The following is a 25,935-nucleotide window of genomic DNA, read 5'->3' as shown; positions in this document are numbered from 1 at the left end:
AATCAGTTAATATTCTTCTTGAAAAAGTGAAAGTAATTCTCCACTTTGTTGCCATCAAAATACTGAAATAGAGCTGCACTAAAAAATACCACATGATAAAATTAGTTGATTAGAAAAGCATTTGTTGGTGTTTTGTATTGGTTTTGGCATATTCCTGAGCTTTTTTGGGAAACTGAAATTCATTTTTATCTAGGAATATAAATTGAATTTACTTGTGATCTTTATTTCCTTTTACCAAATTTTGGCTGCATTTGAGCATCCGGAGTGAAGCTGGCAGCAACTTAGGTCAACTCAACCTTAGAGATAGCATGTAGAGAATGATAGCATTTTCTCATCTGTTCTTATTCCACATTTTATTTGAATCATTTGCTTTTTTTAACAAAGCATTTTCTGGATAGCGCTTTGCATCACATCATTTCTGGAAGACCATCAATACAGCAGGCAAATAATACATCTTATTATGGTTGGCAAACCACTTATTTAATTAGTGGGAGGTGAAGGTGGGAGCTTGTGGTAGACTTTCTTTTCCTAATACAATCCATAACAGAACTTTTCTTCACTCTTTCAAATCCTCCAAAAAGGAGTTTCAGACTTTTATTGAACAAATGTGATTTAGTACTTCTTAACTTCTGTAAGATCTGACATTTATAAAACATACTCTTATAAGTCCAGTATGCAAGGTTTAAGAGTTTATTAAGTTGATTAATAGTTATGTTTCTTCATCATGCATTACAAATCCCATCTGTCTTTCTTGTGTGTCATTAATTCTGTTGATCAGTTACATGTTCGATAGACACAGAGAATATAACAACTCTTGTTACTCACAACTGGCTCTGCTATACACTCATGCCAGTATTCAATGGCAGCCCCAGCTGACAATAGCATATTTTTTCTTGACCAGAAATGACATTGGTTTTATTTATCTGTTCAACTATCTGTCAATTTTCTGGGCCCGTGTTTTCCATCATTAGGACATCGGAAGCCAGCATCAATCCCAACAGCATTAATTTCAAGGCAGGAACCATCCTGGAAGAGATATCATAATGTAACATAGTGAAAGGATAACCCACACCTGGAGAGTCCCCTAACATGTACATCTTTTGGATGTGAAAGAAACCAGAAGCACCTGTAGAAAACCCACATCAACATGGAAAGAAAATGAAAACTCAACATAGACAACATCTAGACAATGAACTGAAAACTTCTACCTTAAACTGTATGGCAGTCCTGACCAGTGCACAACTGAGCTGCCCTACTTCACTTGAAAAAGCCTGTAATTCACCCTGTAATTGTGTCTGCTCCTGGACTTACAGAAGCAGTTTGCTTGACTGAACCACTCAAACATTCGAAACTGGGACTGCCTGTCATGACAGCAGCTTATGAGCTGTCATAAATATAAACCATTGCCTCTCTCCTACTTACATGCCTGCCTCATATTAGTTCTGAAGTATAATTTATCCAATTTCTAAGTTTTGGTCTATGATAAAGAAATCTGTAAACTATATGCATTATATTCTTCCAAGTGCAAGTTTCTTTGAATGTAGAAAGAAGACATGTGGAGAAATGAGCAGGTTAACTAATTAACAACTGAAAACCATTTATGAAAGATTTTTGTACTGATTCAATATTTTAATGAAAAGAATCAGGAGATGAGATGTTGTCAAAAAAATCAAGCCAGTGTCTAACCAATCTGTTGCCGAGTTGAAAATGTTAATCAAAAGTCAAAGATTTTAATACCAAAAGCAAGTTTGTTAACCCAGAAAGATTTTGTTGCAAGAATCACACTCCAATACTGATTGATCATAATCACGGGTCCCCTGAAAATGCAAGCACCAGCCTTTATACCAGTGTACTGATGATGTCACACGTCGCACTTTCCTGGAGCATTCTGTGAAGATTGCCATAGGAGCAGTAATGCTAATGTCTCGAAATAGAGGTGCCAGTAACTAAACAAAATGCCATTGCGTTACAACAGTAAAATTATTTAACTTTTTCACAAAACAATGACCAGAAGTGAATTCTACAAGTAATAAAACCCCAAAGTAGACACCTATTTTGTTCAAAACACTTAAGGAAATCTTATAAAAATTTGATGAAAAGTATTAATAAATATTTTCATGTTCCATAGGTTTTGTGCTTATATGCAATTTATGAAAGGTATATAACATGCAACACATTATGTAGTGTACACTAACACTAACTCAAAACTTCTTAAGAAGAAGAAACTCATTTCATAATGAGGCATCCACTCTCCTGCAACTATTAACTACACAGTCAAATTCACTGTCCTAATAAGCATCAAGCCAGCAGCAAGCATCATGCACTAGTCTGGTAAAATTCCTTTTCAGTCTCTTTGTTTGCAGCAATTCCAAAGTTAAAGTATTAGTTTCCTGTGTTTTCCTTCCTCTGCTATACATACATTCATTAACATTTTTGTCTGGCTTTTTTGTCAGACATACTGTACCTTCCTCCATTTTAGTGCCTCAGTGGTTATACAGTGGGATTAACTTGCAACCAGTATTTAGAGCAGAAAATAGTATGGTGTCCTGTCAAGAAGCAGCTCTCTAATTGTCACTTAGCTTGTTGGTTATTGATTTCTTGCTATTGTTTTTGTTGTTATTGATTGTAAATGATTTTAAACAAATAAGACTTGAGGAGCATCCAATAAGTGACACAATGGGGAAGGTGATATTCTGAGTTTAACGTGAATTCTATATGGATATTAGCTAAAGTGTTCTTTCCATTCCTTAATTCCTTAATGTTTTAACAGTGCCAGTTCAGTGGAACATTGGCACCTGCTATCTGCAGTTATTTCTTTAAAACAGTATAGTTTTTGTGGAAGAATGCAGCTTACTGTACTTCCCCAGTTGAAATTTGAGCAGTGCATGTCACTTCGGCTCATTCAAAGATATATTAAAAATCAGAAAGCAAGTATTGTAATTGTTAAGTGTATATAGTATAGCAGAAAGAGAGGCCAGCACAAGAAGAACAAAGTCTAGCTAATACAGAAATAGCCTGAGAGCAGGACATGCTTGTGCAAATTTCTGTGTTGAGTTTCTGTAGGCAAGAATGAGAAGGGTGTGTCTTGTCACTTGCACAGGTTTTGAGCAGCTCTTTAATGTTCACATTTTCCCATGACTAAATCAAGGAAATGAATGCAAAATAAATAAGGTGTAGGTGGCTTTGGTTTTTTTATTATTTTCTTACAATTACGTTATACTTTGGCATTTCAACAGAACTGGCAGCAAAGCTGGAAATAATTACTTTTGTCACATTTTATGTCAAACTCTTTAATTTATTGAATGTGTCATGAAGTAATTGGTTTCATTACTGTATTTCTATAAAAATCATTTGTGAATAGTACACAATTCACCTTGACTTGGGAATTACTTTATGTGTCATTACATTTGTCTAGAATTTTCTGAAGTAGGGCTATACAACTACAAACTTTTCTTTGAGCCCCTCTGAGCACTGTGTTTCCTAATTTGGCATGATAGTGCTTTACCAGTCTCATGGGAGTACAGTAATACAAAGTCTTTTTTTATTAGTACGATCTAGCCTGTTAATGCTTCTAGTCTTTTGGCATAAGCAGATTTTCATGGCAGATGTAGCTTCTTGTGTTTAGTTTATTAAAAATTTGGGCACTCATTGGCATATGTGTAATATAGAAAAGGGACTGTGAATCGTGCAGCTTCCACAATTTACATTACTTGAGCTTATCAATCATTGGCCACTGTCTTGTTTTATGTTATAATATTTAAGATTGCACATGTGTGCTTCAAGTGTAGTGTTCAATGGATAGATTAATGCCTAGTAACACAAAGAAGCATTTTTTTTCTCGTCTGTCTTGGGATATACAAGTTGCTGCTGTTATTTTCTTTTCATTACAATTTTGTTTGTATCCATTCATTTAGTGAACCCATTTAATTGAGCCAAACCCTGAAGATTTGAGCGGAAGACAGCAATCATCAGTCCAGCTCAGGGCACAATTATTCACTCCTGCCTTTAAAAAAACTCAGATTAAATAGCTTCTTCCTCTGCTCAGCCTATAAAATCAAACACATTGCTGGGCTCATGTGCTGTGGGGTTGACAGCACTGCCCACTACATTACTGTGCTACTGTGACTTGTGTGTTTCAAAAATGAAACTATCCTGAAGGCTAAATTTGTGACAGATGGGTATCAGCAAAAGTGAAAGGGAAGCTCTACAGGATGGTAGTGAGACCAGCTATGCTTTATGGGCTGGAGACGGTGGCACTGACAAAAACACAAGAGACAGAGCTGGAGATAAAACATTCGTATTGGGTGTGACGAGGATGGATAGGATTAGGAACAAACACATTAGAGAGTCGGCTCTGGTTGGATTGTTTGGAGGCAAAGTCAGAGAGGTGACATTGCGTTGGTTTGGACATGCGCAGAGGAGAGATGCTGGGTATATTGAGAAAAGGATGATAAGGATAGAGCTGCCAGGGAAGAGGAAAAGAGGAAGGCCTAAGTGAAGGTTTATGGATGTGGTGAGAGAGGACATGCAGGTGATGGGTGTAACAGAGCAAGATGCAGAGGACAGGAAGATACGGAATAAGATGATCTGCTGTGGCGACCCCTAACAGGAGCAGTCGAAAGAAGAAGAAGAAGATGATGGCTGAATAGTAACAATTCTTAATTACAGTATACAGGCATTTCCAGTATTATATACTGTGTTACCAATATTAAACAGCCATTCAAGAATATAGAAGAGTGCCACAGTATACCATTTTGGCAAATTTTTATTATATTACTGCTGGAAGATTTAAGGCAGTACTATTTTCACTTACCAGGATTTAAATGGCTTTTGCACAGCTTCGATTATATAATATTTTGAAGTCTTTTTGATGAGAGAAATACTGCATATTCAGGTATTGTTTTTTGAGTGGCTGTTTGCTTAGTTCAGTGTTGAACGGGAAGTTAAGCTAGTAGTTGCTTAGTCACACTATTAAAAGATTTAGGCAGCTTTGCTTTATTTGTGTATGAGGTGGTTCATTGCCCTGCCTTTGAGAATGTACACGCCGTGTACAAACAGTAGTCAGTTTTATACCTTTTGCCGCTAAAATTTGAGAGCTGATATCTTTCCTATTCTGTACAGCACTTCTCCTGGAAAACACTACTGACTCTAGGGAAAAATTTCATCTGCTTTAAATGTCACACTCACTGGTGTAGCACAAACTTTGTGTCCCCAACAATAAAAGAAATAGGGGCATCTCCCTGAAAAAAAGTACTTACAATGAATCCCCTAATTAACATCCCCATATTTAAAGTCTTCACACATGTAACGTTTCTTTTTTTTGGATGTTGTTGTTGTACTTAAAAAAGCTATTGTCTAAAGAAGTGCAAGTCTTTTAAGGCTACATTCCCAATTCAGCTAAAAGTGACCATCTGTTTTGTTTATTTTTTTGACTGTATGGCCAGTAAGGGGCGATGTAGCGCCCCAAATCCTGGATACAAGTCCTGGGTTTAAATAAAAGGTTCATTTGCACCAAAACCTTACAAAAGGCTTCTCTTTAAACACAAAAACAATTCTCTCTTCTCTCTCTTTCTTTCTTTTCAATCACAACTCCCAGGGAAGTTTTGTCAGTCCTCCCCAGACCCAACTCCAACTCACCTGGTGGATGAGGTCAAGCAGCTTGTTTTATGTTGGTCTCAGCATTACTTCCGGTGTCACAGCACTGAGTAATGAAAACACTTCCAGGTCATACAGAGGAAAGCCTCTCAAAACAGGGAGTTCTTTTCCCTAAGTCATTCTCTGGCTGCACCCAAGAACCCCAACAGAATTGTCCCTCATGACTATGAATCCCATGGGTCCCTTTGGATGTCCATACTGGAGCAATGCCAGAGAAGCACTGCCATTATATTGTACTGGGGAAGGGACTGCTCTTGGCAGACAACCTCCCCCAGTCCATCCATTAATTTTCAACCCCATCAGGGTGCCACTACATCCCTTGGGGTTCTTACAACTGCTCAAGTATTTTACGAGTGATCCAAACCTGATATGAGTATAGATGTATATCCTGAACATGCCCCTTATGTTCAAAATGAAAAAAAACTATTTTATCAGACGGATGATGGTTTCTGCGCTACTTCACACTGTTTTAGTGGAGAACATCTGTGAATTTGTAAGGTTGTGGCGGATTGAAAGAGAAGCGGGAAAGAAAAGATCAGAGCTGTGGTTTGTGTGCATTTATTACTGCCAATGTTTTGTACAGAGAAATAAGTGACTCAAAGGACTGACGAGTGAGTGATGGGACAGGTTCAGATGCAAAACAGTTATTACGACAGCACTGTAAGTCCTTTCTGAAAAGTTTTGATTCCATATTTTTTTGATAATCACACTTCTTCAAAAATATCAGATATCTGTCTAATGTGAGTGAAAAATTGGGAATGCAGATGGTTGTACATGGTGGTTTAACAACAGTGCAGTTGCTAACAACAACATGGTGGCATTCATTCAAAGGAATAAATGACAATAATAATAATAGTTTCACAAATTTAATAGACAAAATCAGGACACTTCAAGTTTGATCATAACTATTAACCATAATAAAAACTGCAATGAAAATATAACAAAAGTCCTAAACATAGTGAACTTAGACCTGTACTTGTACTGCCTGTAACACTTGTTTTGTCATCACTGTCTAGAAAAATGCTGTATTGGTATACTACAGTATTTCAAGCTCACCTACTTCTCTGCTGAAGTCAGTCAAATATTAAAACAAATGGTTTCTCTGGTACAGTACCTGCAATTGCTTTGTCCTGGGTATGACGTTAATCTGCATATAGCCCTGTAAGCAGGTCCTCCAATTTAAAGGGAAAACTTGTTGGTTAGTGGCAGGATTGGCACTCCAGTCACCGTATAAAAAAAAATCCTAACGCTGTTCCAGTGTGGTGCTGAGGTGTCACCTGCTGCACTCGGATCCCAATCCAGGGGGTTGGGCGTGTGATGAGTACGGCAACACGCTATCAGTGCAAGCTCCCAACCACTCTTTCTCAGATATCAGATTAAATTAAACTCATGCTGAGACTGGCCAGCTTGTTGCAGTTGGGGAAACATTGAAACATTTTGAGAACTCAGTTATTGTTTACCATATTGTTATTTCTAACTGGGTTTGGGACCATCAGGCTGCTCTGCACATCTTTATTAATAGTCTCAAGGTAATCTACAATGGGAAGAGCTGAGCTAGGAGAACAAGGAGAAGAAGACTCCTCTCCCATATCGAGCTTGTTGTGATGCTCGAGTCTCTTGGCGTACAGTAATCTCTGGTTATTGATGATTAAGGCACAGGTGTTATGTTACAGTATGTACAGTTTGGCAATGGCTTTTTGTGCCAGTCGCTTCCTTTGAGCAGAGTTTATTTTCTTTTTTATCATGATGCAACTCTTCATTTTCTACTTGCTAACTTTTGCAAATTTCAAGAATTACAGCACCCACCCATCTGTTACATGTTATGTCATGCAATGCGACATTGCAGATTCTCACTGTTTTGTTAACCTGAACATGCACAAATATTTTTGCTGTTTTCAAAAATTGAAATATATGTTTTTGTGGCTTATTTTTTGAAGGTCTGATGAAGGGACCTTTTAGGTTTGGAGGTCCCCCAGCCTAAAAGCAATAGGTTATATGCACACTCTATTCCGGATTCTGTGTCAGCCAGCTACTGCACTTCTGGCGCTGATATCAAAACGGACTAGTTATGGCGTTTTTCACTCGATCGCTTCAAGATGTACCTAGACTTATGGGAAACAATGAAAGTCACATTATTCAGACATTGTGCCAAACGTGAGGAGCTAAAAAGGAGAAAGGCTTCAAACTATATGTTTCAAGCTACATCCACAATTACGAAGGTAAGATCTGGATGTATTAAAAACTTGTGTCTACTATGACTAACATGGGACATACAGTGCATCCAGAAAGTATTCACAGCGCATCACTTTTTCCACCTTTTGTTATGTTACAGCCTTATTCCAAAATGGATTAAATTCATTTTTTTCCTCAGAATTCTGCACACAACATCCCATAATGACAACGTGAAAAAAGTTTACTTGAGGTTTTTGCAAATTTATTAAAAATAAAAAAAACTGAGAAATCACATGTACATAAGTATTCACAGCCTTTGCTCAATACTTTGTCGATGCACCTTTGGCAGCAATTACAGCCTCAAGTCTTTTTGAATATGATGCCACAAGCTTGGCACACCTATCCTTGGCCAGTTTCACCCATTCCTCTTTGCAGCACCTCTCAAGCTCCATCAGGTTGGATGGGAAGCGTCGGTGCACAGCCATTTTAAGATCTCTCCAGAGATGTTCAATCGGATTCAAGTCTGGGCTCTGGCTGGGCCACTCAAGGACATTCACAGAGTTGTCCTGAAGCCACACCTTTGATATCTTGGCTGTGTGCTTAGGGTCGTTGTCCTGCTGAAAGATGAACTGTCGCCCCAGTCTGAGGTCAAGAGCGCTCTGGAGCAGGTTTTCATCCAGGATGTCTCTGTGCATTGCTGCAGTCATCTTTCCCTTTATCCTGACTAGTCCTCCCAGTTCCTGCCGCTGAAGAACATCCCCACAGCATGATGCTGCCACCACCATGCTTCACTGTAGGGATGGTGCCAGGTTTCCTCCAAACGTGACGCCTGGCATTCACACCAAAGAGTTCAATCTTTGTCTCATCAGACCAGAGAATTTTCTTTCTTCAGTCCTTCAGGTGCCTTTTGGCAAACTCCAGGCGGGCTGCCATGTGCCTTTTACTAAGGAGTGGCTTCCGTCTGGCCACTCTACCATACAGGCCTGATTGGTGGATTGCTGCAGAGATGGTTGTCCTTCTGGAAGGTTCTCCTCTCTCCACAGAGGACCTCTGGAGCTCTGACAGAGTGACCATCGGGTTCTTGGTCACCTCCCTGACTAAGGCCCTTCTCCCCCGATCGCTCAGTTTAGATGGCCGGCCAGCTCTAGGAAGAGTCCTGGTAGTTTCGAACTTCTTCCACTTACATGATGGAGGCCACTGTGCTCATTGGGACCTTCAAAGCAGCAGACATTTTTCTGTAACTTTCCCCAGATATGTGCCTCGAGACAATCCTGTCTCGGAGGTCTACAGACAATTCCTTTGACTTCATGCTTGGTTTGTGCTCTGACATGAACTGTCAACTGTGGGACCTTATATAGACAGGTGTGTGCCTTTTCAAATCATGTCCAACCAACTGAATTTACCACAGGTGAACTCCAATTAAGCTGCAGAAACATCTCAAGGATGATCAGGGGATACAGGATGCACCTGAGCTCAATTTCGAGCTTCACGGCAAAGGCTGTGAATACTTATGTACATGTGATTTCTCAATTTTTTTATTTTTAATAAATTTGCAAAAACCTTAAGTAAACTTTTTTCACATTGTCGTTATGGGGTGTTGTGTGTAGAATTCTGAGGAAAAAAATGAATTTAATCCATTTTGGAATAAGGCTGTAACATAACAAAATGTGGAAAAAGTGATGCGCTGTGTTGAATACTTTCCGGATGCACTGTATATGTGATTACATTAGGGTTCTTTAATAAAAACAGCATTTCAATAACTTTATTCAGGGACAGGTGAATATGTATGCAAGCTTAGTACTGCAATGGCACAGAACAAGTTATATCAGCCAGGGATGAGTCCCCAAAAGATTGAGCAGGCATTACATCATCAATAGCAGGAGCACCTATAAAAACAGCAAACTCTGCCCAGTTGCAGGTACTTTTTCCAACTAGTGCAGCATAAGTCAAACAGTCCTTTTAAGAATGGTGAACCACCTCAAAAAGCCATGTAAGGAGCAAAGAATCCATTCATTGTGGCGCTTGGCGCTGATGCTGCAATACATAATAACATGAGTTTGGTGGACATCTTCACTTGAGCAAATGTCTCTCTCTGAGCCAGCAAAATGGACAAGGGAGGAAACCAGACTATCCTGAGAAAATATTTGTGGACATATGAAGAACATGCAAAATTCTGTGAAGATGATAGATTTACAGCTATCCATATATTAAACCTGAGTAACCAATACATGACAGTCTAAGTAGACGGCACAAATACAAATTATTACTAGTAATAGTAGCATCAGGCAAGTAAAACAGTATAGATGCAGTAGGATGTACGCTTCTACCAAGAACAAAATGTGCATAAAGGAAATCAAATGAAAGTGTTCCACATTTATATATCCACTATAAAATAACTATTCATCCATCAGTTTGTTTTCTGTACCTGGGTAATCTAATTCATGGACAAAGGCAGTTGAAATGTATTCAGTTTAAACACAGACAGGGTAACAAGGATTTGGATTTCACCCTATCATTTTTGATGTGTTTTTCATGCTATCTTATTTTGTGGTGTTTAAACAACATAATCTCAGAACAAATATAGAATTCTGTATTTGCCTGCAGACATAGCTCAAAATACCATTTACATTTTTCATACTGCGCAATTCTGTCAAATGACAGATGCAGTTTACTGATACTGTTGTAGTGGTATAGAATTTCAGACTTGCTATAGGAAAACTACTCCACAAAAAGAAACTTGGCATTGACAGGAAGTGAAGTTTTGTAGAGTAAAAACACTTGGGCACAGTAAATACAACTTTGGTATCAGCATTGAAAAATAACAGAATTGGAGTTTTTCAGAACTATTAAGACAACTATGCTGAGATAGATTTATCAACTATCACCCTCAGGAATTTTTATATGACCTCCTAATGCAATGCTTTGGGCACTGTTTAAATTAAGGTAATTAAGGAGGAAAACTGACAAAAGATAAATTCTGAATAAGAGAAACAATAACAAAACAATACAAGATGAAAACAAAAAAACCTTTATTGGTATTTTTATTATTCAGGTTTTCAAGTTAATGGACTTAGCTATTTCAGAACTTTTACCAGAGTGGAATTTTTCAAGCTGCTAGAAGGTTGCTAAAGCAGCCATTGTCTCTCAGTCAAAGCTTTTATAATGGCTACACCAAAAATGCGACCAACATTTAAATTAAATTTATTAGGCAGAGATCGGAATTTCCACAACATTTTGTTTTCCTAAAGGTCAAATGTGGTGATACCATATTTTTTCAGTCTTTGCTTCCATTAATCTTTTGGCCTTTCTTGTGCCTAGCTCAGTGCAGTGACGTATGATCACTGTGAATTCTGGCTTCTAAAGTCAGTTGTCTTTTAATTTACTTGCCCTAATTTAAAATGCAGGCATCGAGTTCTGTCAAAGACTTGAAAGTGCATCCTGAATGTGCTGTTAGAAAAAAACAGGATGGTCTTCTAGTCTTGGTCATTCTCTGATACTGTATATAACATTTCTCAGTCCTATTTCTCAAAATAAAATAAAGAACGAAAACGCATTAAACATGTTGCATAGTGATGGAAAAATGCTGAATAGTTGTGGGGTAGTCAACAGTAGATCTCAAGTGTAATATAAAAAATAGTAAGTATTCTGTTAAAATTATTATTATTATTTTTTTAATTAATCATTTTTTTATCAGTTCCTGAGTTTTTAAGTTATTTTGTAATTCCTAAACATTATAAATTACTGCTTTCTTTTCTTCATTATGACAATCAGCTCAGTAGACTGGTTTGACTAAAATTTCAGTAATCAGAACCTCAGGTTGATTGTGAGAAACAGTTTCACAGTTGGCACTGTGGCATTAATATCACTTTGGCTTAAATAACTCTTGAAGATTAAATGTAAGTTTTATTTTTGTCCTTACTTTATGCATTATTTAAAGTTGTTTATGATTATTTAGTTCAATTTATGCACTTCTATAATAAAAATACTATAATTGGGCACTAACAAGTTCCATCATATTAAGAATGTGCCTTTGATTGTTTTGCTACACTTTTTTTCCATTTATGCAGGCAGGGATGAGTGGAATGTTTACAGAAACACAACATACAATGTATGTTGTACTTTCCCTGCAGCAGTTTCCGATTCACACTGCCTGTCACTAAGTAATAGTATACCCTGTATGTATTATACAGTATAATAGCTGAAAAAATATTTTTTCAACTATATTTTTATTATTTAAAAGACCAGAAATGTTTTTTTAAGATCAAAAACATTGAAAACCTCTCATAGTATAAATGGTCATGACTTGTTTTGTTAATAGACTGGCTATAAGCTGTTGGACATTGCACTTTGGAGCACACAGGTGATCACACTGTCTATTTTCATTGTAATTCTAATGATTTCTGCAACATATTCCTATTCTTCGTGCAGAAATAAAAAATAAATGATCTATCCTGTTGATAGGAAGTATGAACTACACTCTTTAATTATCAGCCTGTGCTTAGTCTATACCTGCCTGGCTTATGTGCCCATTCCTCCCCCAGGTTGGACATTTTTGGGTAACTGCACATAAGAGAGTAAAGGCAAGAGCTTCTGGCAGCATTCTTTAGAAATGAGTTGGGTTTGATATCTGAAGCATGCTAAAAACTAGTCTGAAAAAAATTCAATATTAGGGTCAGTTGCAGTGTGCTATCATCTCGGGAAAATCATATTTATGGTAATAATGCTGCAGACTAGCAGTGGACCAAGACGAAGACTAAGTGCAGTTGCAGACTTGGAGTCTGAGAAGGGGAAAAATGTTTCGTACTAATGTAGACCACCTTGTGAGTAGGTTTAACAGACTTAGTATGGTGGGTGAAGTTACAACATGAATTCCACACACATTAGACAGACTGTTACAGACATGAAAAAACACTTATATGCTATTATATAATATGGGAACTATCCATCCATTATCCAACCTGCTATATCCTAACTACAGGGTCACGGGGGTCTGCTGGAACCAATCCCAGCCCACCGCAGGGCACACACCCACACACCAAGCACACACTAGGGACAATTTAGGATTGCCAATGCACCAAATCTGCACGTCTTTGGACAGTGGGAGGAAACCGGAGCACCCAGAGGAAACCCACGCAGACACAGGGACATGCAAACTCCATGCAGAGAGGACCCGGGAAGCAAACCCGGGTCTCCTAACTGCGAGGCAGCAGCGCTACCCACTGCGCCACCGTGCCGCCCTATAGGAACTATGTTTTATATTTATATTTTGACTGAAATATAGTGTGATACTGAATCAAATATGTTTAAATCAACGGCACAGAGAAAGACCAGCTATGCCTAGAAGTACTTATATTGCGTAATACAAATCAACATATACTTAACGATTAATCTTCAGTAAAATGGTACAGAGTCAGTGGCTCTAATTAAGAAATTGCCTTAATATCTACACGAAATAGAGAGTACACAAAGAGACTGCTATTAATTCTGCAACCACATCACTGTCAATGGCACAGTCAACAGATACCAGTAAATTTGGGAGCAACCACAACAGCTGTGCTTCCATTGGCCCCAACTCTTCTTGCATACTCTTTGTCTGATATCCTGTAATTGCCTTTGTGGCTCTTACTTTCATCCACTTCCAGAATTTTATTAGGTGTGCATTGTTGCTCTGCCCCTTGTTTCGAAAAGTGTTGATAGTTTCTTTCATACTGCATTGCTTCAGAGAGTTCGGGAGGTAACTTTGGGAGTATCCTCCAGATTTGATATGAGATCTCTCACAATATGTATTATACCAGTAATGGCGCACTGCATGATAACGTGCAGTGAATACACTTGACTTGAGCATTCATAGTTTTCAGACTCTTTCTCTGTAAGTTTAGCATTCGCTGGCTCAGAGGTTGATGCACTTGCTGCTTCCTGAGCAGCTCTTCTTTTCTCCACCCTAATGGCCTGCTTCTTCTCTTCTTCATCAGGATCTTTTCTTTTTAAAACTGATGAAGTCAGTGTTTGTGTTGCAATTACTTAGTACGTTTTCTTTAATTTTTCACTTAAGCTGGCACTTAAGTCTTCAATCTGCCACAAGAATGATTTAAGATATGAAGAGGTAGGGGAAATGACGCCGAAGGTGGTAGGGATGAGAACGGCGCCCATACACATGTGCCGCACTGCCACCCTGCTTGCCGCTGCTACAAGTTGATTCTACAATAAAATAAAAATAAAAAGAGGAATAACCTTGGAGGTCAATCATATCATCAGCGGATAGTAGATGTCACATAGTATATGTGTACCAAATTTCAGGTCAATGTGTCAAATGGTTTGCGAGCTACAGGTGATTTAAAATCCTGGACAGACAAACGGACAGCCACGGTAGCGTATTATATATAAAGATAGAGATTGTCCTGCTTGTAACTAGGTTATTTTATACACTTTGGAGACTGCTGGATTAATTCGGTTATAAAAAAAGCTGGATACATAATGAATGGAAAGTATTAACTGTTCTGTATTATCTACATCTAACTGGAAAAAGAGATATAAAGAGGCAATTAGGCTTCCATTATGATTCTACTAACATGTAAATCTTGTTTTCAGTACTTTCCATATTGGGAATTCAGTGCATTTTCATACATTCAAAGTGAATAATGTTTGAAATTGATGACACGCCACCATTAATGGGCAACTGGATGGTCAGCTTAGCAAACTGAGGAGAAACAAGGCCAAAACAAGACCAGCTATGGATTAGTTAGACTTGGCACTGAACTTGATCCATCTTTCACTGAGACAGCATTTAAACCTGAGAACCATTTCCTCTTAGTACCGTTCATGTAAACTGTAAAAGCTGTTAATAAATGTATAGCATAAAGAGAGGAGCAGGCAAATGCTTAGTCAAAAACTCTTACAAATATTTAAATCATAATGGGCCATAAACCTAAAAAAACAAAAAGGAAATCTAATAAATGCATAAGAACAGAAAATTAGATGGTAGAACTAAACTCAATAATGGAGTAATGAGTGGTGAAAGAAGTTTTTGTAATGATGAAAAAATTTGTTATTGAGCAGCTATAAGTAGCAGTAAATAGGAGCACTACTTGAGACAAGCGTAATGTGTAAATGCCCTGTCACACAACTTTTCCTAACAATTTTCAACAGTGAACTTTATTTCTATGATCATAGCAAGTCAGACTCAGCCATAGTGACCTTCTGTGAAATCAGTCATTAAGTCTGACATACTTAGTCTGCGACTCACATGTCTTTAGTCGTAGTGACAGGCTGAGTGTGTGCGAGAGTTGAGCATATAATGCAGCTACAAAAATAGGAATTTATGTGTTTTGGGTGTACCACAGGCAAGATTGTGGCTTAACTTTCTGTACCTAAAAAGCATTTGGGCAGCACTGGATATGTCAAGTAGCCCATTATTGCCTGTCAGAAAAATAACCAGCTTCTTGTTAGTGAATGGTTTGGCGAGGATAGTTTTAGCAAACTATCAATTGATCTCTATTATTTCTTCCTAATTGTCACAAAAAACCTGGGCACTCATAGCAGATTTATTACCATGATACAGTATAGTTAGTGTAGTTTAAGGATTTGACTCTTCACATCATTTCTGAAGTTATTGAAGACATTTGGGCATTACTGTACATCCATATCTAAAATTCAGCAAGATAAGATTATGGCAATAATAGGTGTTTTGATATATGTAATGTATTTCATCTCATCTTCCCATTTGCTTTTCCTGTTGAGGTTCACAGCATATTTAATATATTTACAGTGACTACTTTGTAATGGCTGAATACTTTCATTGGCTAGAAATTTCATCCCTTGATAAAATATAAAAAAGCAGGTTTGACTATTCGATTTCAATGTAAATGGAAAACAAAACTGATACAGTTGTGCTTTAAAGGTCTAGTAAATTGATCAAATATTCACATTTTCTCTCATTCCAAACCTATACTGTTAATCTCACCTGGCATACACCTTCAGTTTTTACAGTTCATAAAATTGTAATGTGACTCAGAAGTTTTTTTTCTGGACGTATCTGACTGAAGGCACCAGATGACTAAGCAGGCGATGTGTATGCAGTTTTGTTTCAAGTGAACTAACTACGAGTCATAATCTGACTCCAGGCTAATATCTGGGCTGGGCACTGCATGTTTCACATTGTTCAGCTAATGACAAAAATATATAATTGTCTTGGTTTAAATGACAACACTATATTTTATTTTAGACTGTAAGGCTGAAATAAACATTACTTCATTCAGTGAAAAACTGACACATAGTTTAGCATTAGTTAGTGCCAGTGTGGGTCCTAGTGACAACAAACAAGGCCAGTAGAGATAGAAAAAATTATTTTCTTCCATCCTTTCATTTTCTTATCAATTTAGGAAATGCCAATCTACCTAACCTGCATGTCTTTAGACTGTAGGAGGAAACACACACAGATTTGCAAAGAACATGCAAATTCCACAAAGGAAGGATCTGGGACATGAACCCTGGTCATCCTACTGCGAGGCAGCAGCACTACCACTGTGCGTACTGTCTTTTTATTAATATGTTATACTTCCGGGTTATGGACTTTAAAAGGACTCTGGGAAACCCCAGCAGATTGAGCCGGAGTTGGGTGGGACTGTGACGGAGCTGCTGGGGAGTTGGAGGATTGTGTTATTGATTATTGATTTTGTATCATTATTGGAAGAATTGTGGAGTGTGCAGTGTTTTGTGCACTTTATAGAAGAATATTAAAGGAAGTATTCTTGGTGCTTTTAAACGTGTGTCCTGGACGTCTGTCTGGTGGGTTCAAGGGGCGCTATAGAGCACTATATTCCACAGTTCATTTTGGTGTACATGATAGCATTTAATATGTGAGTGTAGACAAACAAAACAAAATAGATTGTCATGGAATCATGTTGTGAAAAAACTTAAATTATTTATGTTGCTCATTCCTGCTATTATGTTAAAAACCAACAAAATACATTATCCAATTTGTAGGTACTAATGTGTGTTCTGCAATGGATTTTAAAAATGACTGGTTGGACAGATATATGTTTATTTTTTAGCAACATTTCATTATGATATACTGCATAAAGGCTAAAAAATGCAATTCTTGCAAAAAATGAAATGCAGAGTTTATAGGAGTAAATGGAACAAACTATAGTACTATGTATAGATAACAGATACAAGCAAGGGTTTAGGGTTTATATTAGATTTCTTCATAAACCAGATGTTTTAATCAGATAATCACATATGAGACACATTCATAGTTTAACATAAAAAACCTGAAGTTGAAAATGTATCCATAAAAATTGACTGCATGACATGAATTCATAAACATGAGCATTTAAAATTAAACAAAACTGAAATTGCAGTTTTTATTTTCTAGTGTAATTTACACTATGTTTTACTGTGTGAGGCTATTTCTGTTTTAATCTTTTTTTTATTGCCAGTGAAAGTGAGAGACACTTATTTTTCCCAGTATGGTCCCAGGAATGCCCTCTTGGGCACAGCCATCAGCAGTGTGTCTGTCTGCGGAGAGAGTGTCGACCTTGTCGAGAGGTTTACTTACCTTGGCAGTGACATTCATGTCTCTGGTGACTCTTCCTATGAAATCAGTAGACGGATTGGGAGAGCATGGGGGGTCATGAGGTCGCTGGAAAGGGGTGTGTGGCGCTCCCGATATCTATGCAAAAGGACGAAGGTCCAAGTCTTTAGAGTCCTGGTACTTCCTGTCTTGCTATATGGTTGCGAGACATGGATGCCATCCAGTGACCTCAGACGAAGACTGGACTCCTTTGGTACTGTGTCTCTCCAGAACACCCTTAGGTACCATTGGTTTGACTTTGTGTCGAATGAGCGGTTGCTCGTGGAGTCCCGAATGAGGCACATTACCTGCATTGTGAGGGAGCGTCAGTTACAGCACTACGGCCATGTGGAGCGTTTCCCCAAGGGTGATCCAGCTCGTTGGATCCTCATTGTTGGGGATCCGAGTGGCTGGACCAGGCCAAGGGGCCGCCCACGTAACACCTGGCCGCGGCAGATAGAGGGTCATTTCTGGAGGGTGGGACTGGACCGTGTGTCTGCCTGAGGATCCCGAGATGTTTCGTTGTGTAGTGGGTTCGGCAACACACTGTACCAGTGCGTGCTCCCCAACTTGACTTGACTTGATGGTCTTTAAGCCAAAAACATGGCAACAACCTAAAATCAAAATCAAATTTCTCTCCTGCAAGATACATATTTAGGCAATACTAGTCTGATCAGATGGCCTTTGGGGTTTTATCCCTCTAAAGCAAAAGAGAACAACATTGTACACGAAACCTACAAGAAAACACAAATGCTTTATTTTGGGTGATGTCAGTAACAGTTTTTCCAGGTCACTTCCTCTTTAAGCATTAGCCTGTTTGACTGGGGTCTAAAGCCAAGACAGTTTCCTTCAAGTGTTTTTTTCACTTATTTTAACAATTTATCCAATGTGGGGGAGTCTGGACTGTAACATAAAGGTGCCTGATCCTCAGCTAAAACTGCCAAAAGTCAGTTATTGGCTACATGAGTAGAGTAAGTTAAGTTGCCAGTTTGATCGTAAACTGAATTTAACAGCAATACATTTTCCTCTTACATCATACAGATGCCTTCTTTGCAAAGCAAATGAGTTTTCTTGTAAGGGCAACAGTCTAAAGGTGATCATTTTTTCAGTACAAGTAGTGATCCACTGACAACAACATAAATCCATTGATTTTCTAAACCTGCATTACGTAGTGTAGGATTGTGAGGATATGGTGCAAATACCACCAGGCAGAGCTGTAAAGAAATGTGTTAATTCATCTAGACTGAAAGTATTTATCATCAGTATATCTCTCTCTCTTAGAAAACAGTTTATGTTTTGGAACATTTACAATACAGTTTCCTTTATTTGAAGTCATACAACACCAGAACATACCTTCTTAGCGCTTTTATGGTTATGTGTTGCTAGCTTTTGATTTTGTGACCTCTGCCTCTTGACAGCCCTCCACTTAGGATTGTTTCTGAAGCCTTTATTTTACCATAAGGATTAATGTGACAGAGTAATATGTGAGTTATGCTGCTATTTAAAACGGACGAAAGTATTCACTGCAGAGATGTGATGATCTATCATCTGGCTTTCAACAGAGTTGTTAATGAAAGGGATAAAGTATTAAAGCTCCATCTATGAGGTCCTACCAGAACAAGTGTCTTTTGTGTGTATGTCAGTAAATTACTAATAATAGCCAATGATGTGCTGCTGGAACTTAAGTTTGTTATTTCTGTTAATCTTGTATTCACCTATTTCACTAAGGTAAAGTGGCTCCCTGCTCTCATATGTAATTCCTTGTAGGGTATTGTATTCACAGATAGATACGCACAGCACAAAGTGCATTTATTTTTTGCATGATAGCCAGTCTACAACAACTATGTCAGGTAACAACAAGCAAGGCACTATGTGCAGCACATACAGTACAATATTAAAAACAAACCATCCAAACTTACAAGGATGGCCTAATTATGTGGGCTTCCTGTTCTTAGTAGGCTCTAACATCTGCATTATTTCTTTAAGAAGTAATCAGCCCCACTTAAAAGGCTCTTTCAAGATCCATTAAGGCATTGTTGGGCCAGGATGCTTCTCCTTCCTAAGTGACACCACCAAAGTAACTGCTTTTACTGATGAGGAAACAACTGATTTCTCATATGTCTCTTGTTCATGTTATTTTAAAAAAGAGATAATAATAACCAGATTTAATCTATATTTTTTCTTTGTATACTTAAGAAGACACCTTTTTTAGCCCGACTGTATTTTGCTTAATTTTTGTTTCTCTTTTCAGCAGTCCCACAGTGAGACAAGGGGCAGTAACATGGAATTATATGCAGACTCTCAGAAACTTGTCCTCTGAATCTGTTTGTGGCTTTGGGTCTGCCACACTTGTTCCCGTCAGAGTTTCTTTCAGTTTCCAAGTTCCTTTTGATGGTGTAGGAAACTGTATTCACTGACACCTTTGATTTATTTGCTATTTCTCCAGAGGAAAGACCTGCACTTATAATAGTCTTTTGTTAATTCCTTTTTTCTAGCCATTATGATAGCAACGTACAGTTCAATATTGTCCAAATAACGCATCAGAGGGTGTAGCAATACAGTTTGTTTTTACTTTTATACAGAGATTAATCATCAAAAGCTGGGACCCCCATACAAATTGTTTACATCAACTTTCAGAAATTAATTAACTTCCAAGGTTGCAGAAAAGCTATAAATCATCAATCCATTATTTGTTCCATGAAAAAATGTACACCTGATGTTCTTTTTGTATAACTCTGAAAATTACATTATTTTTCAGGTTTTGGTAACCTAAACTTTTTAACCTCTAACCTTTAAAAGTCAATAAAAACTGGAAACATGTGGGTGTCATAAAACTTTTGACTTAGTAAATACTGTATACCTGTAGAATTGAATACAAGACCTAATGTATTACCTCAGCAACTAGCATATTGATAGCCCCCTGATTGACCATATATTGAGACAACATTCCTAATACATTTCATTTAAAATATTCAGTAGATGATTTTATACAAAGCATCCTGTTAAGTAAAATATAGCATGACAGTAAATGAAGGTTAATCATACAAACAGTAAGCAACATTAAAAGCACTGCATTTGTCCAGTTAGTTTATTGCTCTGTGACTTGTCACACTTGGACTGTGACTTTGTCTGTTTAAAACTACACCATGGAAATCCCAAAATGTATTTTCTAAAGCTATTGACTGGTCTTTTTATTTTCCTCTCCTCTTTTGTTAACTGCCATATCTCAGTTCTTATAATGGACTTATATTTAATGATTTTATGTTCAGCACATTTATATTAATTAGCTCTGTTCAACTGTGTGTTTATCCTGTTTTCTGTGTTCATGTATGTACATTTTGTATGGTTTAATTATTTCTTTCATTGCATTATAGCTGGAAACTTGTTCAAGTGCTCTGAGCCTGTATTTAGTGAAGAGTGCTATACAAAAATAAATTTAACTGAATCATTATATTTAAAGCAGAATTTTTAAATCCATATGTGTAATGGTAAAGGTCACTATAGTACAAGAAATTATATTTTTTAATATTAGGTAAATCATGCAGTTCAACATTAGAAGTGTATGGTTGTGAGACTGAAGGGTTTCAGTCCCTTTGGAAAGCTATGTGGTTTTGACAATGCTAACCAGTACACAGAAGGTTATATCACTAGTATGGGCCAAGGGCCAAGAAGCAGCATTCTGTTTAAAGACCTGTAGATAATACAACATCAAAAGCAAAGAATGACTTAGAGCTTGATATGTATTTTCATAATTAGGCTCTTAAGACTAATAATGAAGTAAGTACCTTGCAATGTATAAGTACTGTACAATAAGATATATAGTGTATATGCCTGTCAGCAATGAATAATAATAATAATAAATTTTATTTATATTGCACTTTATATTTTAGCAATCCCAAAGTGCTACAGAGTAAAAATAGAATAATAAAATAAAAAAAAGAACAGAAGAGTCTATAAAATACTTTAACAAAATGACTTTCTAAAAAGATGAGTTTTTAGGTTTCGCTTAAAGGCCTCAGTCGACTGTGGGGCTCTCAGGTAATCAGGGAGGGCATTCCACAGCCTCGGCGCCACCGATGAAAACGCCCTGTCACCCATGCTGCTGAGCTTAGTTCTGGGACTTGAAGAGTGTTAGTGAGTACAGAGCGGAGGGAACGTAAGGAGTTATGGGGGGTAAGGAGTTCCTGTAGATAAAGAGGGGCATGTCCATAAATGCACTGATGGGTAAGAAGGGAGACCTTGTACTCTATTCTGAATGAAACAGGGAGCCAGTGAAGGGTTTTCAGGATTGGGGTGATGTGATCATACTTTCGCACCCTCATCAGGATCCTGGCAGCGCTGTTCTGAATATACTGGAGTCTCTGGATACTCTTGCCAGGAATCCCAATGAGGAGTGCATTACAGTAATCCAGCCTGGAAGAGACAAAGGCATGGACGAGCTTCTCTGCATCTGCCAGGGTGAGTAATGGGCGGAGTTTGGCGATGTTCTTGAGATGGTAAAAAGATGACTTACAGAGATATTTGATGTGGGTGTCAAAAGTAAGTTGGGAGTCCATTCTAACACCCAAATTAGTAACAGATGTGGAAAGAGGAATATTTTGGCCAGGTCAAATGACCTCCCATTGCCTCCCTGACCATTGTACAATACAGTGCTGCAGGTTGATGTCAAATATGTGATATAATGCATGATTCTGTCACTTTTGCAAAATAACAAACATGTCAATGAATGCAGTGTTTGTAAGTTTATACCTTCACACATGTAAAATTACAGGCCATGCAAAGCAGAAGTTGCTGCAGACAGGGCAGGCAGTTGCTGCCTGGGAATATTGTAGCTTGTGGTTGATCTTCCATCTCCACGACCTGTGAGGACTTGGGAACAGAGGTTATTCATAAGAAATTAGCCTTCTTCAGCATTGTTATAAATTGCATGATTGACAGGTATACGTCAAGATAAGCATTAGACAGATGTTATTCTGTAAATCTTACAACATTTGCTTAATATATAAACTGACTAATTTGAATGGAATATGCCAAAAGACAGTTACCGGTATATTTTTTTAAGCAGAAGTCTGAAAAAACCAAAGTAATGAGCGAGACACGATTCAATTTTGATTGCCAACTAGCACCTCAGCAATAGCAGCTTTTAACATACTGTAAGGTAGTTTGATTTTAGCATAAGTATCTTGAATCTCAGTAGCAAATACTTCATAATGGATGTCCAGCACTTCTATATGCCTGACAAAGAACATTCTGTATACAGCAGTTTAGTATCAAAAGCTGTTATTTCAGGATGGCAAATTAAATACGTTCAATTGAACCGATAAAGTCCTAAAATAAGCAAAATAATATTTTAATTTAAAAAGTGGACATTTTTCAATGGTTAGTTTAATTTTTAAGTATATCAAAACTCTGTGCAGTCTACAAGCTGAAGCAATACTTGATTACAGTAATTAGACTAATTGGTCAGGCTGGAACGAAAATAGTTGTTACGCAGCATTGCCTGCCTGGTATGTTTAGTGGCTAAAGCATTGGACTTTAACCCATAAGGTTGCTGCTTCAGTCCACGTGTGTGACACTGAGCAAGTCATATCACCTTCCCTTGCTCAAAATACATGTAAACAACTGTACTATAACTCTGCACTTGTCAAGTGGCTTGGAGTGGTTCAAAACAGAAAGCACTATAAGAAAAAAGATTGATGGACAAGGATGAAATGCCCAGCCTGTGTATCTGGCACTGCATGTTTAGAGTTTGCATGTCCTCTCTGTGTGATTGTGGGTTTTTCTCCAGCTTATCCAGTTTTCTTCCAAAAAACAACATGCATCTGAGGTTAACTGGTGATTCCAGTGTAATCCTGCCTCACACAGTATGTGTGTATTTTTACTTTTCAGTGAATTGGCGTCTTGTCCATTCGAGAGTTAAATTACTTTCTGTTGGATGCTGTGGGTATAGTCTCCGGTTAAAAATGAAACTTAAAATAAGGTGCATTTAGACTAAGCTTGGACTGAACATTAATTTTAGGAGCGACCTATGCACAATCTTTATATTTAGTAGCAACCGTTTTTTTTTTACTAAAGCAGTAGCAGCTGAGCGAACGTAGGGAAATACCCTTAACCCGCAGTGTTCACAATTTACAACTCAGGAGCGTGTAGAACAGACAGACCGTCTGCTGTCATCACTAATCGTATTGCCCTTTCTACGGATGTTAAGTTTGCACGAGTGATATCGGGACAAGGCAGAAGAAACCGAACAGATAAGTCCAGGAGCGACAGCCCGCACCAAGAGTGTTAAGCGCTGTTGTCTGTCCTCGTGTGATTCTGAGAAGCACCCTTAGTTAGTACAGTTCAGCAAAAATGGGCGTGGCGCCTTTCATCCCGCCCGACACTCCCTCACCAAAAGTGGGAGGCGGAGGTGGGAGCGGGACGCTTTCGATTTCGCTCGAGGCCATCTGCGCGAGCAGCAGGGGAGGACGGTCGCGTCTGAGGCGCTGGCTTGCAGGTAAGGACCGACCTACGCATAGCAGAACTGACCGCAAGGTTTCAGGTTTTAAAAGAACCCGGCTCGTTTTGTCGCTTCATCAGTTATTGAGCAAATCGGAGATCGGCGCCGTGCTTTGTCATAATTCTATTGGTAAGGACAACCAAAAATAGTAGTGTGGCGTTCCCTGTGCTTTGGGTTTACACATTGCTTGCTCTCCTAGGTATCGTTCAACAGAATTGCTGCCAATTATGTTTTAATTTCTGACTGACTGCTTCTGAAAAAAAAAAAAAACTCGTCGGTGCCTAGTTGGAGCTTCATGCGTCCTCCTTATTTTTTAGGTCTGTGAAGAACGTCTTTTGGTATATGTTGTATAGTTCTCCAGCAGGTGGGTTCCACCTTACTAACAAGACACATAAATTAAAAAAAAGAGTATTAATTTTTAGGCATATTTACAAATCATCACAATTGTATTTTCCAAAATGTATATAAAGATAAATGCAATTTACAGTGACATAATTGCATCCACCAAATTCAGGGCAGGTGTCTATCAGCACAACATCAGGTGCAAAGTAGGAAATAACCCTGAAGGAGGTGCCAGTCTATTAAACTAGCTACTTAGGTGTCATATATAGTATGTGTGGATCAAGTGGATTCACAACATTCATTTTCCAATCTCACTTATTCCATTAGTGTCTTGTCCAAGGGCCTTTTCCTGCTGCTGGGAAAGGCTCCGGTCAACACGGACCTTGAATCACATTAAGTTGGTTGGAGAATGTCAAGTTACTTATTCCAGTACAGAATCTTGTAAAAGACCAGAGCCTATATCTGCAGCACCAGCCAGAACGTAGGAAGCAAACCTGGACAATGTGCCATTATATTGAAGGGCAAATTAGCTAACCATGTATCTTACTGTATAATATATACACATAAAGTGACCAAGTTCATTCATTCATTGTTTTCCAGCTTTGTTTATTCTTATTATTGGATGAAAAGGACCAGAGACTAATAATAGCAAGATCAAACTTAAGGCAGGAATCAGTCCTTAACAGGTCACATGTTCATCACAAAATATATTATTAGTACCGTAGTTTTGGCATCTTGTCATAAGATCTGGGAAATTAATTTAATCATTTCTTCTCCAAACTCTGTTGTTCTGATTCATTGTCACTGGATAAATGATTTTATACCGGCTACATCAGTATAAGGCAAAAAAAAAAACAGTCCTAGATGGGATTCCTGATAATCGAAGTTCACACACTCATTCACACACCCACACTCATTTTTGCCAATCAAAGAGTCAGCAGTCAAACAAGCACCTTTTAGGAGGAAAGTGCAATAGCCAGAGGGAAAATGAAAAAAAAGAAACATTGCAAACTCTTCAAAGTCAGTGACCAAGCTGAGAACTGAGCCTAGGTCTCTGGAGCTGAGAACCAGCACAGCTAACCACTGTCTTATGGGCTGATCAAAGATAATCACATTCAAAATATGATTAAAAATGCTTTTGAAAATGATAAGATGTTAAATTACATACTTGTACTTTCCAGTTCAAGAATCTCATTATTGCTCACTTAGTAACTTTATGCTACACAGGGCTAGTCTGTCCAGCACTGGAGGGATATGCAAACTTAGCACAGACAATCACCAGGCTTGAGCATAAACCGTTGTCACCAAGCACGTCCTCAAATGAAAATGCTTTGATGGATCAACTTCAAGATATTGCACAGCATTGATTAAATTAGGAAGACTCAATTTTTTGTCTTTATTTATCCCAGTACATTGCACATGAATATATACTGTATTTCTGCGGTGGGCTGGCACCCTGCCTGGGATTGGTTCCTGCCCTGTGTTGGCTGGGATTGGCTCCAGCAGACCCCCGTGACCCTGTGTTCGGATTCAGCGGGTTGGAAAATGGATGGATGGATATACTGTATTTACATTGTTCATGAATACTGTGAACTGTTCACAATCTTTATGTATACAAATAATAATTTTACAGTATATGCAAAGTGGTGCAGTAGTTAGTAATGTTGCATCACAGATTCAGTGTCCTATTAAAACT

At 38.1% G+C, this 25,935-nt stretch overlaps 1 protein-coding gene across 4 annotated transcripts in view; it reads left to right on the top strand.

Moving 5' to 3' along the window:
• shroom3 (shroom family member 3) overlaps window positions 1-25,935 on the top strand; it is a 335,910-nt gene that overhangs the window by 240,178 nt on the left and 69,797 nt on the right. Inside the window, exon 1 of one of the 4 annotated variants that reach the window (XM_051929654.1) lies at window positions 23,850-23,894. The exons of the other annotated variants lie outside the window; for them this stretch is intronic. The gene's annotated coding sequence lies outside the window, so the exon portion shown is untranslated. Of the gene's footprint in view, window positions 1-23,849; window positions 23,895-25,935 lie in introns of those variants that run through there. 4 annotated transcript variants of the gene reach the window in all.

The sequence above is a fragment of the Erpetoichthys calabaricus genome, chromosome 7, assembly GCF_900747795.2.
Source record: "Erpetoichthys calabaricus chromosome 7, fErpCal1.3, whole genome shotgun sequence".
Classification (NCBI taxonomy): Eukaryota; Metazoa; Chordata; class Cladistia; order Polypteriformes; family Polypteridae; genus Erpetoichthys; species Erpetoichthys calabaricus.
This window is presented reverse-complemented; position numbering and strand designations above follow the sequence as displayed.